Source organism: Pinus tabuliformis, chromosome 4_1, assembly GCF_031772625.1.
Source record: "Pinus tabuliformis cultivar Carrire ecotype Pingquan chromosome 4_1, CPIR1, whole genome shotgun sequence".
Classification (NCBI taxonomy): Eukaryota; Viridiplantae; Streptophyta; class Pinopsida; order Pinales; family Pinaceae; genus Pinus; species Pinus tabuliformis.
In genome coordinates this window covers 200,364,536-200,380,967 of record NC_142303.1, presented here as the reverse complement: position 1 = coordinate 200,380,967, position 16,432 = coordinate 200,364,536, and the positions used below count along the sequence as shown (strand labels likewise).

The following is a 16,432-nucleotide window of genomic DNA, read 5'->3' as shown; positions in this document are numbered from 1 at the left end:
CGTTTCAAGCCAATTCCTCAATTTATTTGGCACATAAAATGTTTTAGTTATCATAATCTCAATCATAAAGGCAAAATACTACAATCATCCCTTGGCCCTCACAGGGTCTAGAGGGAAGAAAAATAATCCTAGGGCAAGTACTTCAACCATGCAAGTAAAATTCAAAAATATCTATAAAAGAGAGGAGTAGATAGAAGGAAAAAATCATATTGGTAAGGAGCAACAAGTGGCCTCGTAAAGTAATTGAGGGGAGCCTAGTGTGAGGGGACAAGAAATGTGGAAATTTAGGGGGAGCTCCTTCAACAAAAATCTATGGTTGATTTACGTTCACAAATGTTAGAGATTGATGATTAGTCTATTAATAATAAGGGAGGAAAGGGAAGGAAAGAAAGAGTGTAAGTATGCTTAAAGATTTAATTCATTGGGAGTATTGTAGGCAGATAGATGAAACTGAAACTCTGGGGAGATGCACATGCATATGGATCCATGGGCTTCATCCATGTGGTTGAGGTACTTCAATTTCTCTATGGCTAAAGTGGGTTCCACTTCTGTAGCCATGGTAATCCTATACAACCCTTTCAGATGAAGGTATCGGGGCATTTGGTCCTTCCATTCATGACAGTTGTATGATGTTAGGATCTTTTCTTTGGGAAACTCCATTTTTCTATCGATCTTCAATCTCCAAGCTGTAATACCTGCAAAATAAAATAATTTTTAACCTTTTATCTAGCAACATGTGGGATCTGATACCATGTAAATGTGTTAGAAAACCTACACACATGAATCTAGCTAATAAAGGTTGATAGCTCATGAATATAGTGGAAACTCTTCCAACCATAAATGAAAATGAAAAAGCGCATGATGAAAATACAAACATACTATTATCATTTGCAGCCCAAGTATATACAACAACCTGCAAATCTGAAAAGAAACTCTAAGGTTCATTCCTTACTTTGTGTAACCTCTCCAGCCTATGACTTCTCGTCTCCATGTCCACCGCAACACACCCCAGAATGATGATGCTTAATTTCTGACTTCACTTTCAATTATTTGTGCATGTCATAGGGATCCTCGGCATTGGCATAGTACTTAGCCTTTATATCATTGATTTTATAGCCTAGAGTATGGGTATACAAATTGAATACTACTCGGTTGATCTTGCAAATATGGGGAGAAACATACTCAACCTTCTGGGTCACTGTCACGAGCTTCGTTGCGAGGCCCAGTTTCCTGTGCGTGCGCAACACGACCAAAGAAGTTATATGGCCATGGCATTCGGTGGAATCCTCATCCATTTTCGTGGGAACATAACCCATATTCTTATTGTAATCCTCAATCACATAGACAAGTTGTGACCATGAGAGGATATGGTAGAAATACTACTTCATTTGGTATTCTCTGGCAGCCACATCAGATTACATGTCTACATGGAAAGCAAGTCTTCCATAGTAGCTATGAGAATGAAAACTATGTCTGCAACTGAAAATGTTTAAACCCTAGAATATAATAGACTACTTAAACCCTCCCTGTTACTTTCCCTTTATTGGAAAGTTTTCGTATTTTTGTAGGTTTTATTTTGAATCTGTGAATGGGCGGAAACCTTATCAATTTTTTTCTTCTGGAAGTTTGTTTCGCTCTACCCTAAGAGGCTCTTGAGACCCACCTAGCATCTCTAGATGAGAAAGTAGGGAATATTCATCAATGTGAGGTAGAAACAACTTCCAAAGTAAGCACTTTCTTTGATAAATGGCAAGTTCAGTATGTGGAAGGTGAGATCTCAAATCCAAATCTTGATCTTGTAGATAATGAAGGGGTTTGAGTGAAAGGTTAAAAATGTGCCTTACGTACAAGTAAATCTTCTTTCTCCTCTTCGCTTAGGTTTTTCTTGGATATTTTTGACAGAGATGTATTCGATCACAAGACATTCAAACTCTGAAATAAAAGGTTAACCTATTCATTTGAATTCATATCTATGTCAGGAGCTGTGATAACATGTATCCATATTCAATGGTAACTGTTGTGAGGGTAATTTCCCCCGACAATGAGCAATTTCCATCCATTTCCCTATAATGTCTTTGATACATTATGTACATGCTTTGTTTCCATGGAAGGAAACCCTAATGATTTGGAGAAATTTGTAGGCACCTTTGTGTTAAGTCTTTCCATCAATGCACTTATTGACAATGGAGGACTTGATTTCCATTCCTTAATATAGGCATTCACCCCATGTTCTATATTCTTGATAATTCCCCACATTCCTTGGCAGACTCCAATCTTTGCAATCTCCCATGGCATTCCCATGTCTTCATGATGAAATATAATCACCTCACATTAATTGTCCATCTCCTTTCCTTTCTTCCACTATAAAAATATAACAGAAAATTTAAACAACAAAATATGTAAATACAAGGATCTGACAATTAAAGACTACAAACAAAATTTTTTGCTCAAAAATCACCAAAGAATGCAATAGGAAATACCTTCTTGAATGCACCAACTGGAATAGTATAGGTCAACACGTCTTGGTTTGTTGTGTCTTAAGAGTGAAGGATATGGTACACCCTTGCAACATTAACCCCAAAATATAAATCAAATTTTAAAAATCTATTAAATAAAGAAAAATGTTTAGAAAATAAGAGATCGATTTCATTTCACTAATGTTAACAGAGAATCAGTCAGATAAAAACACCTTGAAACCACTCTAAAATCATTTTGTTCTCACACAGATGCTTCCTTTATGAAGAAGCACATTGACCAAATTCTTCATGAATAGTATCAATCATGAGTTCAATCCTAAAATACTCACTCTCATAATCAACTTGTATAGACCCGTATGCATCTAGTGAGATATATGCACAAAACTCAATATTATGTTCCTTATATGTCATTCAAATCAAAATGCATGAAAACAGATAATTTGTAGCAAGCACCAAGCAGTTTCAAAAGATTCCATGTGGTTGTAAAGCCCACACTTCTATTTCAATTGAAGACCAAGTCATTCAAAATGTAAAAATAGTTTGATCTCAGCATGCCTAGCAAGAATATTTGTAGTTTCTTAGAATGGTTATCTTTAACATATTCTAGATGCCAAAATGAAAACTTTTGTAACTAAATAGAGAAGGTGTTATTCCAATTGAAGATTAAGAAAAAATATTGTTTAATAAGCATCGCATTAATAAAAAAAGAAAGCATGCAGGTTAGAGGATATAAATAATGATGAACATGAATTGTTTCAAAATCTCAGATTGCAACTGAAATAGAGACCAAATAGAAATATTTCCCCTAATGTTTCTTATATATGTTTAGGAACCAAGGGATGTAGGGAGTTATCAAGAATATAGAACATGGGGTGAATTCTTATATTAAGGAATGAAAATCAAGACCTTCATTGTCAAGAAGTGCATTAATGGCAAGAATTAACATAAAGGTGCCTACATATTTCTCTAGATCATTAGGGTTTCCTTCCACAGAAATAGAGGATGTACATGATGTATTAAAGACATTGTAGGGAAATCGATGGAAATTGCTTATTGTCAGGGGAAATTACACTCGCAAGAGTTACCATTGAAGATGGATACCTGTTATCCCATCTCCTGACACAAATATAAATTCAAATGAATAGGTTAACCCTGTATTTGAGAGTTTGAATATCTTGTGGGTCATTGCCCATAATTTTCACTCTACCGCATCATTGCCATAGACTTCTGGTCCCTCCGTTAGCTGCTGAATAGTCTGCCATGGCTACAAAACTGAAGTCGTGGGTGCATGTTCATGTGAATGAGGAAATAATGAGAATGAAGAAAAATAGAACCTCAAAAACCCTACCTGCATAAAATAAAATCAACAGATAAAGAATGGCATTAAAAAAAACATGGAATGCAAAGAGAAAATGGTAAGGAAGAAAGATACTGCAATTTCAAGTGAATATTACCTCCTAGTCGGCTCGAACATGCCTGAAATCATACATGGTAGGAATGGCGAGCTCCTCAATCGTTTGAGGAAGTGATAAACTAAGTAGGGTAGGGGGATCCTTGGCCTAAGGCCAAAACCTTGATTTTGCAAAGCAAAGCACTAACATACAACCAACTAAATGTGAAATTGTCCAAAGAACCCTGCAGGACATAGAATTTTTTTATCATAAAATTGATCATCAAAATAAATTTATGGTGATTATAACAAGATTCATTATAGTATAACAGTGGATTTTAAAATGGTAACAATCTAGACATCCATTCCACCATGGAGATTGTGTGGAAACACTGCATGAAAAACATAACAACAATTTCTTCAAACCCAGCGCCCTCAAAATATCTTCAAAGCAGGCATCCTAAATAGCCTAAATCAGACCTAATTCTACTCACTTTGTGATAATTAAACCAATTTCATCCCAAATCCTCCAAATTCAATAACAATTTGAAACCCCTTGGCGATTTCAATCCTGAGAAAATGAACTTAACCTACTGATAACATGTGCGCTTGTGAGAACCAGATTCGTGGCAAATCCTTCGGTGGTGAGGTGGTCTAGTTCACAACAACCTATTAAGTCAACATTAACACGATAGTCATATGCTTGTTGTTTGGTCACGTAACGATGGGCTGAGCCATGAAAAACACCACCTAGAATTGTCCCCATTTTCCACTGCTTGCGAATCTGGCGGAGACGTGATGGGCAGATGCAATCACTATTTAATACCACATCGAAATTTATAATTGGGAGGAGGACAAAAAAAATTGAAGGATTATTATTTAATACCACGTGGAAATTTATAATTCAGATGAGGATGACGAAAATGAAGGCTTGATATTGGGCAGGGTGAATAGGGTTTTCCCACCCCAAGCCCACAGTGAAAGATGCCTATTGGCATAAAAATTTAAACATTGTGTAGAAGAGGGTGCAACCACATTTCACCCTAATGCTATTATTGAAACTTTATGAATTCCTTTATACAATTTTGATTTTAGCATTTACCTACTTATGTAATTTGTCTACTATTGTCCTCCAACTATTGGGATGCCTCATTTCCATCAGCTTCTCATATTGTTTATCCTTTGAGACGATGTTAAAGACATTTTTTGGACTCGACAAAACAACAGCAAAGTTCTTTGTCTTTAATGTGTAAGCCTATTTTGTTATGTGTCACTTGCCCTTTTCATTTGTTTATTTGTAATTCCTACAATCAACATGGGAAACACTAGGTTGATAATGATTATATTGTAGTTCATGGCAATGTTTTTATCTCCCCCAAGAATATGGGAAAAATGAGGTGCGTTGTCGAACCTTTTGGAAAATCCTTTTTAATCACCTTATTGAGTAGGGATGTTATGCCTCAAATGAATCAATCATTTTCCCTTTCAAACATTTTACTTACAATGCTCTTTTCATCTATAGGCTTCTTCATCAATATTTTGTTGCATCTTATGTTGTATATAATGATGCATGATGTACGCTTAGTTTATATTGTGTTAGTGCCTATCAGTCATGTTTGTCACCAGTGATCAAATGTGCTCTTACAAAGTTTTTTCTTAGGGTTTGAGGTCATTTTTTTATAGTTTCAAATAGCTTTTCAATAAAAATTTGGTCACCGATTAGGAAGGTCAGTCTTTACTACTCCTTTCAGTTCCATGGTCAATTAATACCATCTTGGTCAAGTGAAATCACTGTTAGAAGAGTCCCATAGTCATTATGGTCATAATTCATCTAATAAGCCCATGCTAAGTCACCACTAGGTCATAATATTAATTTTTGAAAACTTGCCATTTCACCATTGAAATCCATTTTATAAATGAGTGATAAAGGTTAAGTTGGAAATTAAATTTTTAAATCATGTTTTTATTTCATTTTTAATGAAATACTTTCATAAATTCATGAAGCTGCAAAATGTCAAAATCAATTTATAAAAGTGATGGTGGGTCCACTACCACTTGTAAGTGAAAAATCAATTTCCATAAGTTATAAAAGAGTCTCACTCACTCTCCATTTGATCATTCCATTTTCCAAGACACCACTTGACACAATCAAGTTGAATTTGTGAGATAGAGATTAGTTTTTGCATGCCAAAGTCAACTTCCCTTTCTGTGCTGTGAAAATCCTCACGTTGTGCTACACAAATCTTGACAATTGTTGTGTTTTCATCCAAAGGTTGCAAAATTCTTTGCAGTGATTTCTTCCATCAAATTTAAGGTGTGTTGCAGTAAATATAGGTTGGTGGCCTCTCATGAAGCTCATGTAATCTATTAATTCTCTTAATTGTGTTGCTATCTTTTATTTTCCTCTCCTAGGGTTTTGAAAACAATTTTTAATATTTCATGATTTCCATGGTCAAATTGTTGTTAAAACTTGTATCTTGATGCTTATAACCTTCTCCTATCCAATCACCCATTCCCAAACACCCTCTATCAAAATCCTCCTCAAATTCCATCATTTTCATATAAACCCTAGCCAGAGCACACTTTCTTAACCTTAGGTTGTGTTTCTCTTCTTTGAAACCCTTCCCTACACCCAAATTCTAAAATTCCACCTTCCTTATCTCCCTAACATCCCTCACTATCCCCCCAGAATTTCCTAGAATTTTTCTAGTCCCCTCTCCCTTTCATTTCCCTAATTTCCTCAAGTTCCCAAAATCCCTTGTTTTCCTACAACTGAAACCCTAGTTTCTCTCCTTTAGAGCTAGGTGTTATCATGGAATATGAAACCTCTAAACAAAAGAGACATAGAGGAGGGTGTGTCATTAGATATGAACCTATCTCAACTCAAGATATCTTGTCATCTCCTTTCATCAAAAAATCATTTGAAGATGCTAGTTATCTTACCTTTTGCGAGAGAATTGAGTAACTGAAGTTTCATGATCAATTGACCATTTCTTTTGCTGCCAAATTAAGAAGGAATTAAGTGACTATAGAGGGAGTTGAATTCATTGTTTTAAGGCAAATCATCTCCACATCCATAGGGATTCCAAACACGAGAGAAATTTTGTTCAAGAAAAGAGACATTGACCTTCACAATTACAAGATGTACCTAAAAGCACCATATAAGACAACTCCAAAACATGCGTTTTCCATTCAAACATTTGCTGGAAAGATATGCCCCTCCCATGAAATTGATCATGAAGTATTTTACATGTGAGGGCGGGCATTCAAGGATGTATCAATACCATATGAGGCTTTTGATGCATTTCACCGGTGTTCAACAATTCAACTTGTCTTACTATCTGTACACGAGCCTAATAAAAATTACAGAGAAGGTACATAAGCTGGGAGAAAATCATCATACTAGTCTATTTCATCATGGCTTGGTGAAAGTTCTTGTTTGTCATCAATTAGCACTTGTAAATTTGTCTTGGGATGGCTTTTCCATGGGTGCTTCACTCAATGAACCTCTGACATATCACGTGCGTTCGTGGCATATTAAACAATACCCTTAATTTGACTACATATTGGAAAATAACTCAAAATCACATTATTTAACCCCTACCAATATGAACCCAATATACCTTCCCAATTTAAAACCCCTACTTTCACTAGATATTGTAGGTATCCATTTTTTCATTAAATTATTTTATACCCCTTTATATTTTTTCATTAACTTTAGACTCCATTTTTTATACCTACCAATATAAAAATCCTCTACCCCATATATATCCCCCATTATATTATGCCATTTTTTCCTCAATAAATATCCCCCAATATGAACCCATGTGGTATGGTATTGTTCCCCTGGTGAAGCCCCCATGGACATTTCAAATTCAACTTTTCCTCCATATTCTCTAGCTATATCTAGTGATGAATTAACACCTCCAAACTCACTAGTACAACAAGAAGTTGCTTCTTCAAGCACACCTACCAAGAGGAATTATAGGGCAGAAGTGACTAAGACTTACTCCAGAGGTGAAAGGCTTGTGTTTGCTCCAATGATTATTGAAAGGGCCAAGTCTATAGTAGGTGAACAAATATCATTCCCACAACATGAGAAATTCACTCATCCAGGTACCAATGTGATAGATGTGGAGAAAGTCCATGAGGATAGAGTTGCAAAGAAAATCATAAGGGATAAGGAGGCTGAGATCAAAAGTTTGGAAGACAAGTTGACAGAGACAAATGCTTTAATAGCAAGCTCACAACAAGAAAACATGAAATTGAAAGTAAACCAAATGATCCAAAACAAACATACAACCTATTTGAAGAAAGTGGATGTAAAGGGAAAATCAGTGGTTTAGTTGGATGTTTCAAAAGGCAAAGGAAATCAAAGCACACCAGGGAGACCAATAAAAAGAGCCTTCAAGAGAGCCCTTGAGCTACAAAAAGAATTTTCTCCACCCAGAGGTCAAATCGCTATAGATGACTTAAGCACTAGAGAGATCAATGCAGACAGAGTATATTGGCTTGACAAGGTTAATGACCACCTAGAGAAGCTCCTCAAGAAGGCAAGGAGAGACAATAACTTGCAAAGTCATATGGCTATGCATTACTACACAAGAAACAATGTATCCCAAGTCGTAATTAAGCATTTGAAGAAAAAGCTCAAGGAAACCCTAACAAGCCAAAAGGAAAAAGAAAATTTTGATATACTTGTTGAGGCTTCTCTCATGGAATGACATATCATATGATGGCTTCACTTGGAAATTTTGAAAAAATTTTGTCATTTCGAAATTTTTGATGGTTTTCATCCTATTTTAAAACTCAGAGGCAACTATATGCGCAACACCTAGGCACTCCACTTTTTCCTCAGCCATCAAAATGCCAAAAAATTTATATGCTTGGATAGCTAATCACTCCTACATGTTAGCTATCCACTTTTTCAAGTTTATTACTAGACAAATTGGGAGAAAATGCTCAAAAACAAGTCAAAAAATCACTTTCTGCCATTATTTTGAAGTAGGTGTTTCACATATTGGAGTAGTCTTGGGAAATACCATTTTTATCCATGATCAAGTGTCCAAATCACCTTCTTGAATAGTCATATGAAAACTAGACACTAAAATATTTCTAATGAGCTATAAATTTCTGAATTTGGAGCATGGGAAGGCCTCCAAATTCCTCTCGCAAGCTGGTGCTACGCAAATGCATGAATGCACTACACAAATGCCTGATGGCACTGCGCATATCCCTATAACAATTTTTTCTCAGCATGTCTTCAACATATCATTACTTGATGATGTAATTTCATTAGTTCAATGTATTTATGATGTAATCATGAATAAATTAGCATGATAGGTTGCTTTTAATGTTTAATTAAGCCTCATAAATGAAGAAAAACTCAAATCAAAGTCTAAGAGAAGAGTTTGTTTTTGACCTTCTCACTCTCACTTGTTGGTTGATATCTTCTTGGAAACTGTTCCACCACTCATGGATTTGACCCTTGAAGGTGGGGAAACTATTTATATTAGTCTATATGTATCATTTTCTCAGTTAGAGAGAGGGGTTGGAAATTTGAGGAGAGAACTCTTGTAACTCGTGCTTAAGCATTTTCAGGAAATCAAAGAACAGTTGCAACTATTATCTAGGAATTCATGTGCAGTGATTTTTTGATCTTGTTTCTTCTCTGTTATAGTTTCATATGATAGATATTCATCTCTTATTTCTATTCATCAATTTATTCAGTGATTTTTCCTAAGTTTATAAGTAGAATTATTTTATTAAAGCTCTGTTTTGATGGAATTATCACTACAAGTTATTTTCTTTCTTGATTAATGAATTCATGACATATATGCTCATTAAGTCCTCTTATTTCTTCTTAAAACCACACTACATTGAAAAACCCTAAGCCATCATAAATATACTACTACCTTGCTCCTTTATATTTCTACTGCTCTTACCCTTTGATCTTTTGACCTAGTTACCTAGTTTTTGTCCCTTGTTCAGCATCAAAAACCTATTTTTGAAAACCTATTTGAGCCTAGCATATCTAGCCTAAAATTATTTTATATTCCAGTTAATTCTTTGGTCATGATCTCATAGAGAGAGCCCTCTCTAGTTTGGAAGGGCTAGCTACCGAACTGAAAGCTTGGCCTATGGTTATCTCCGTCAATTCCTCTGAGCCTAGGACATTGTGGGGGATAACATTTTGGCGCATTTGTCGGGGAAATGACTGATATATGATTCCTGGTATTCATTCTATTAGGGCATTCAAGACTAGTTTTGTAGGTGACAACTTCCAATATCTAAAGAAAGGACGCTTTAAGAAATCATATCAAGTTTAAGGTGTAAACATTCTGGCTCCTAAAAGACATATTGATTCGGATTTAAACATGAATGAAAAAAATTACAGATATAATGATACATATAGAGATGCAACATAAATAGTACTTCATTTCATTACTATAAAATACTGAAATATGCTTACAAATAGAAATGGAAATAAACTAGCTAGGGCGATGGTAGCTTATCTCTGAGAAGAGATGTGGCAGCTATATGCCTCTGAACTATGTTACAATGACGCTTGAAGTCCTATTTATTGTTGAGAAAAAATGGAAAACCCTAAAAATCCAAAAACCTAACCCTAGAAGATGAAACGCCAAATTGTGGGCCCCGTTTGGGTAAATTTGTACATCAACTTCCTAGGGTTGTAACTTTGGCATACGATCTCTGTTTGACATTCGCAATATCTTGTTAGAAAGATCTATCCAAGAAATACAACTTTGCGAATAGAAACATTAGTCCATGGATCCATATTGCTCCTATTTTTCCCAAACAACGTCTTTTAGGGCCTCAAAATGGCTCCGAAAGTTCAGGACCTGAAAAATTGTGAAAAATAGTAAACTGTGCTACAATTAAGGAAACTAAAAATTTGAAAGAAACAATGGTGGTGGTCCAAGTGGAATTGGCGGGTGGCCACCAATATCCACCTGGATCATTCCTTCCCCCCTTAGGAAGCAATGGTCCCCATTGCGTTGAGTTCCTTCATGAGATGAGGAAACTTCTACTAAACTTGGTCCCTGGTGAGCCACTTGCCCTGGTGAAGGAGTTGGCCTGCTTTGACAACTCGATACAGTTGGATATTCTGTTGGCGAGTGTTCTTGATCTGTGTGTCAATGATCCGATCAGTTGTAGCTTGTTCCATGAAATCTGTATTTAATTCTGTGGGTGTGAGTTGTTCTGCAATGTTGGATGTTTCTAGTAATGGTGGAAAGTATGGCTGAAGGCGGTCCACATTGAACACTAGGTGTAGGCCAACAAATGGGGAAATGCTGAGCTCAAATGCATTGTATCCCACAGCCTTGCTAATGATGTAAGGACCATATCAGAGTGGTATGAGTTTCCGATAGGTTTCGGTAAGGCGTTTCTTTTGCAAATGCAACCACACTTTGTCGCCCACCCGAAACTTGTGTGGCACCCAATGTTGATCATGTCGTTGCTTGTACTTGGCATTTGATTTATCTAGAATGTTGTGGATCTTTTGGGGAATATGTTGGATGTGCTCAATGAAGCTATTTTCCTTATCTGTTTTGGATTGGACATGAGACGAATCTACGTGAGTAGCTACAAATGGCATGGCTGCACCAATGGGACACAGTGGCTGGAATCCCAAGCCCACCTGAAAAGGGTTGTGGCCAGTTGAGCTGTGGAGAGCCCGATTATAGCTGTGATAAACATAGGGAAGGATCTCATCCCATGTGCATGGATGCTTTGAGTTGTACATGCACAGAGTGTGTACAATCATCCAGTTGACAACCTCTTTCCGGCCATCAGTTTGGGGATGGAAGGTTGTGGATTTAGTGAGTTTGGTGTCCAACATCGATCAAAGACTGGACCAAAATGTACTGAGGAACCTGCTATCCCAATCTGTGATGATAGACCATGGGATCCCAAAGTGTATCCACACTCGTTCAAAGAAGAGTTTAGTAGTGGCTCCTGCTATGATATTCTTCTTGCAAGCCACCATAATGGCCATCTTCGAGAACTTGTCGACGACCATTGATCAAGATTTAAAGAGAAACACAACAAATTACAGATATAACCATACATATAGATATGAAACATAAATAATACTTCTTTTCATTACTGTAAAATACTGAAATATGCTTACAAACAGAAATGGAAATAAACTAGCTAGGGCGATGGTAGCTTATCCGTGAGAAGAGATGTGGTGGCTACATGCCTTTGAACTGTGTTACAATGAGGCTCAAAGGCCTATTTATTGTTTATAAACAATGGAAAACCCTAAACATCCAAAAACCTAACCCTAGAAGATGAAATGCCAAGCTGTGGGCCCTGTTTGGGTAAATTGGTACATCAACTTCCTAAGGTCGTAACTTTGGCATACAATCTTTGTTTGACGCGCACAATATCTCGTTAGAAATATCTATCCGAGAATTACAACTTTGGGAAGTTGAACATTAAGCCAAAAACCAATTTTGTTCCTAGTTTTTCCAAAAAATGTCGTTTAGGGCCTAAAACGTCTCCAAAAATTCAGGACATGAAAAACTACTAAAAATATAAATTGTGCTACAATTAAGGAAACTGAAAAGTTTAAAGAAACAATGGTGGGGTCCTAGTGGAATTGGTAGGTGGTCACAAATATCCACCTGGATCACATACAAGGTCAAATCCTGACCTAAATCCACCTCCTATTGTTGATGACCCATAAAAATCACTTAGGAAACTCAAGTCACCTATTCTTGAAAGTGTTGATTTGTGGTAGCATCAGATGTGCGCTAGCCATGAAAATTGGTGGAGAGGCTAAAGCACATCATATATCCAAGACCTAGAAATGGTTTTGGTAGATTCTAACCAGTTTGGGAGATACTAAAATAATTAATAATTTTAATGGAGTTCCTAAGTCTAATCTTAGGAAAAATAAAATATCAATGGGTATTAATATAAAACTGGGTTAGAAGGTTCCAAAATTCATGTATCAAGCCAAATCTAATCTTAGCCATTGATTAGAGATGTAATCTCGATTGTTGAAGCACCAACAAGAAAAGTATAAGAGGAGGCTTGAGGGTCAGTTGGAAGATACACTCGAGTGATTAGTCATTCGATTTGCTAGAGCAGGGTTTCTAAGCAAAGTCAAATTAATGATCAATAGTGAGGGGAAGTGAGTACTAGATAGAGAGGCATAGAAAATGCTGAGAGATCAGCGTAGAGGTAGAGAGCGGGAAGTAGTAACTAGAGCAGGCCAGACAGAGCCTAATAGAGACAACGTAGAGTTCAGAGGGACTGCGTCATCCACACAGAGAGCAGCTAGAGTGATGCAGAGGGTCCTAGAGGCTACGTAGTGCTTCAGAGGGCTGACCTAGAGGGGTTTGGGGCTGACATAGAGGCCAAAATGGCCAATATAGAGAAAGAGATTCACTGGAGAGGGTTTCGTGGGACAGGTTTTCTGAATACTTGTTTCTGAATATAGAGGTATTGCTGAAGTTATTTTTCTGTCAGGTGAGCCAATTTGGCACCCAAATCTACTCAAGGAAATACTACATAATAATCAACCCTCAGAATAGTTGCATTAGTTTTATCGCATTGGGTTTTTCTAGGGACATTTGTCCAAAAATAATGGTGTCACTTGTGTGTTTTTTTCTTTCAGCTGATGATTTGTAGATTAAGACTATATTGTGTTTATTTTGTTATTTACATGTCTTAAATAACTTGTTCGAATTTAACAAGTAGAAGAAATAAACCAGAAGGATACCGATTAAATTTCTAACAGAGAGACTTAGAAATTTCAACATGGTAACAATGGGTGGTTTTAGATCACATGAAAGTTGAAGGCATCAGCTAAGCAGAGCATTTGTAGCAAAATCAGTTGTCCTTAATGATAGAAGTTGATCCTTGCAGAAGCGAGAGAAGAACGGTTGACACAGAGGGAATGCGTCATCAATCCATGCCAGAGAGAGGCCAACACAGAGGCTGAGTAGGTTAGAAAGAGGCTCACGTAGAGCCATAAAGTGACTAGGATGGTTGATGCAATTGGCTGAGGGAGTTGTTTTACTAGTGTTGGGATTGCGCAGATCCTAGAGGCTGAGTCCTTCACGTTCTATGGCATAAGAAGCTATGGGAAATTTGCGGGAGTGAAGCTGGTGGGGTACTATCGATAGAAAAATACCTAATAGGGAAAAACCAAGGTAGAGGGAGTTGCTACTGAGGTAGATTTATAGCCAAGGATTCTGGATCAGTGTTGCGGATGCAAAAAAGATCAGAGTGGTGCAACTTGACAATTGGCAGGAATATTTCTAGAAGGGAAATCAAGACTAAGAAGGAGTCTAGTAGAGAACTTCCAGGTGGGAAGTAGAGAGACTCAGTAGGAGTCGAAAGGAGAACTTCCAAAGGGAATTAGAGATACTCGGAGGAGTCGACAAGAAGGGTAGAGAGATGGTCATGACTGGACTGAGGGATTAGGACAGGTTGGGCAGGGTGTTCAACTTTGCGGTTTGGAAGGACAAAATCTTGTCCATTTTAGATAGAAATTGCATCAAGGCCTTCACCTTGAGAACAATGACTGTCCCAGTTGAGCTCCCAGCTAATGAGAAATATGAGGAGGCAATGGCCAAGGAAAAATGCACCATCCTTGCTATGGTCAAGGATCATGTGGTCTAACATATTGCCGAGAAGGAGACCGAAAAGGAAATGTGGGACACCTTGAAGACATCGTACCAGCATACTTCCGTGCATAAGAAGATGTTACTTGAAAATCAGTTGTGCTCATACCAGATGCAAAGGGGAGAGCAGATAGATATCTTCCTCGAGCGATTGACGGAGATTCGTGACCAATTGACTTCCATAGGGGCCACGCCAGATGAGGAGATGTTGGTGAGGATCACACTGAATGCAGTCTAAGAGGATTGGGAGGTATTTTTCTAGAGCTTGCTAGGTAGGTTGAGCCTTCCAGATTGGGAGGAACTGTGGATGGCTCTTCGTCAAGAAGAGATGTGACGAATGACCAAGGCAAGGAGAAATGGTAAAGGGGTCAGAATCAAGAAGGAGGGAGAAGAGGATGCGGCTCTAGGATCTGTCGGGAAAGTAGGAGAAGAGGAAGAAGAAGGACCTCTCCAAGGTCAGGTGCTTCCACTGTGGGGAATCGGGTCATTATGAGAACTAGTGTCTGAGGAAGAAGAACAAGGGAGAGGCGTTTGAATTGAAGGTAGCGCTAGTGAAGGTAGAGAAGGACATCGAGGAGGACGACGATTGTGCCATGAGTGCTCATGTACCTCTAGGGAAGAGGTGGGGAGAAATCAAGCTATATTTAGGAGGATTACAAGTGATGAGGGGCAAGATCCTTGAGGTACCCAACCTCTTGAATTCCCATATTGATGATGCATCTTATGAGAATGATCCAGAAATTGAAGCAACCAAGATTGAAATATTGCAGTTGAAAGACAATAACATTCCACGAGGTCTCGTACCTTTGGAAGAGTTATTTGATCATGATGATGTTGCTAAAAACACCACCATGGTTCCCATAGAAAAAGATGTTGAAGATGTCAAAATTGGTACAACAGACAAGCCTAAGATGGTCAAATTGTTAAAGTGTCTATCTCTTGAGATGAAAAGTAAGTACATTTCTTTGATGGTAGGATTTTCTGATGTATTTGCTTGGGACTATTCAGATTTAAAGGTGTATGATAAAAACATCATTCAACACACTATATCGGTTAAGCCTGATTAAAATCCATTCTGCCAGAAGATGATGAGGATTAATCCTAAATTGTTTCCATCCATTGAGAAAGAGGTAAATATACTCTACAAATCTGGTATTATAGTTCCTATTCGTTTTTCTAATTGGATGTCAAATCTTGTGTAGTGAGAAAGAAGACTGAGGAAATTCACCATTGTATTGATTTCAGAAATTTAAACAAAGTATCCTTGAAGGAAAATTATCCCCTGTTGAAGATGGATCATATTATATAGAGGGTAGTTGGGTCTTCTAGCATGTCATTGCTTGATGGATATTTGAGGCACAATAAAATTTTGGTGCATAAGGATGATCAGTTGAAAACAACCTTCAAAACACCATGGGATACATTCATGTATGTCAAGATGCCATTTGGATTAAAGAATGCAGGGGCAACATTTCAGCGGGTTATGGACATATTTTTTGCCAATGAAAACGATGTATTTTCTAGTCATTTATTTAGATGATCTCACAATTTTTTCTAAATCTGAAAAAGACCACTTACATCATCTAAGAATTTTCTTTCAGAGATGCACAAAATTCAATATATCACTTAATCCAAAAAAGAGATTATTTTCCATAGAAGAAGACAAGCTATTTGGGCATATTATTTCCAAGGAATGCATTCACATTGACCCTGCAAGAGTTGAATCTATTAAGCAATTAGATTTCCCGAGGAACAAAAAAGAAATTCAATAATTTAATGGGAAAATAAACTTTTTGAGGAGATTCATTCCCCACCTCGCTGAACATTTGAGAGAAATGATAGACATGCTAAACAATGATAGTGAGGTAAGATGGTTTGTAAATGCCAATAAAGATTTCGAT

The 16,432-nt window shown here is 37.2% G+C and overlaps 1 pseudogene; it reads right to left on the bottom strand.

Annotated features, from left to right (window-relative positions):
* Positions 1-941: 941 nt before the first annotated feature.
* On the bottom strand, positions 942-4,633 carry LOC149174916 (N-terminal acetyltransferase A complex catalytic subunit NAA10 pseudogene; annotated as a pseudogene).
* Between the last annotated feature and the right edge of the window lie 11,799 nt (positions 4,634-16,432).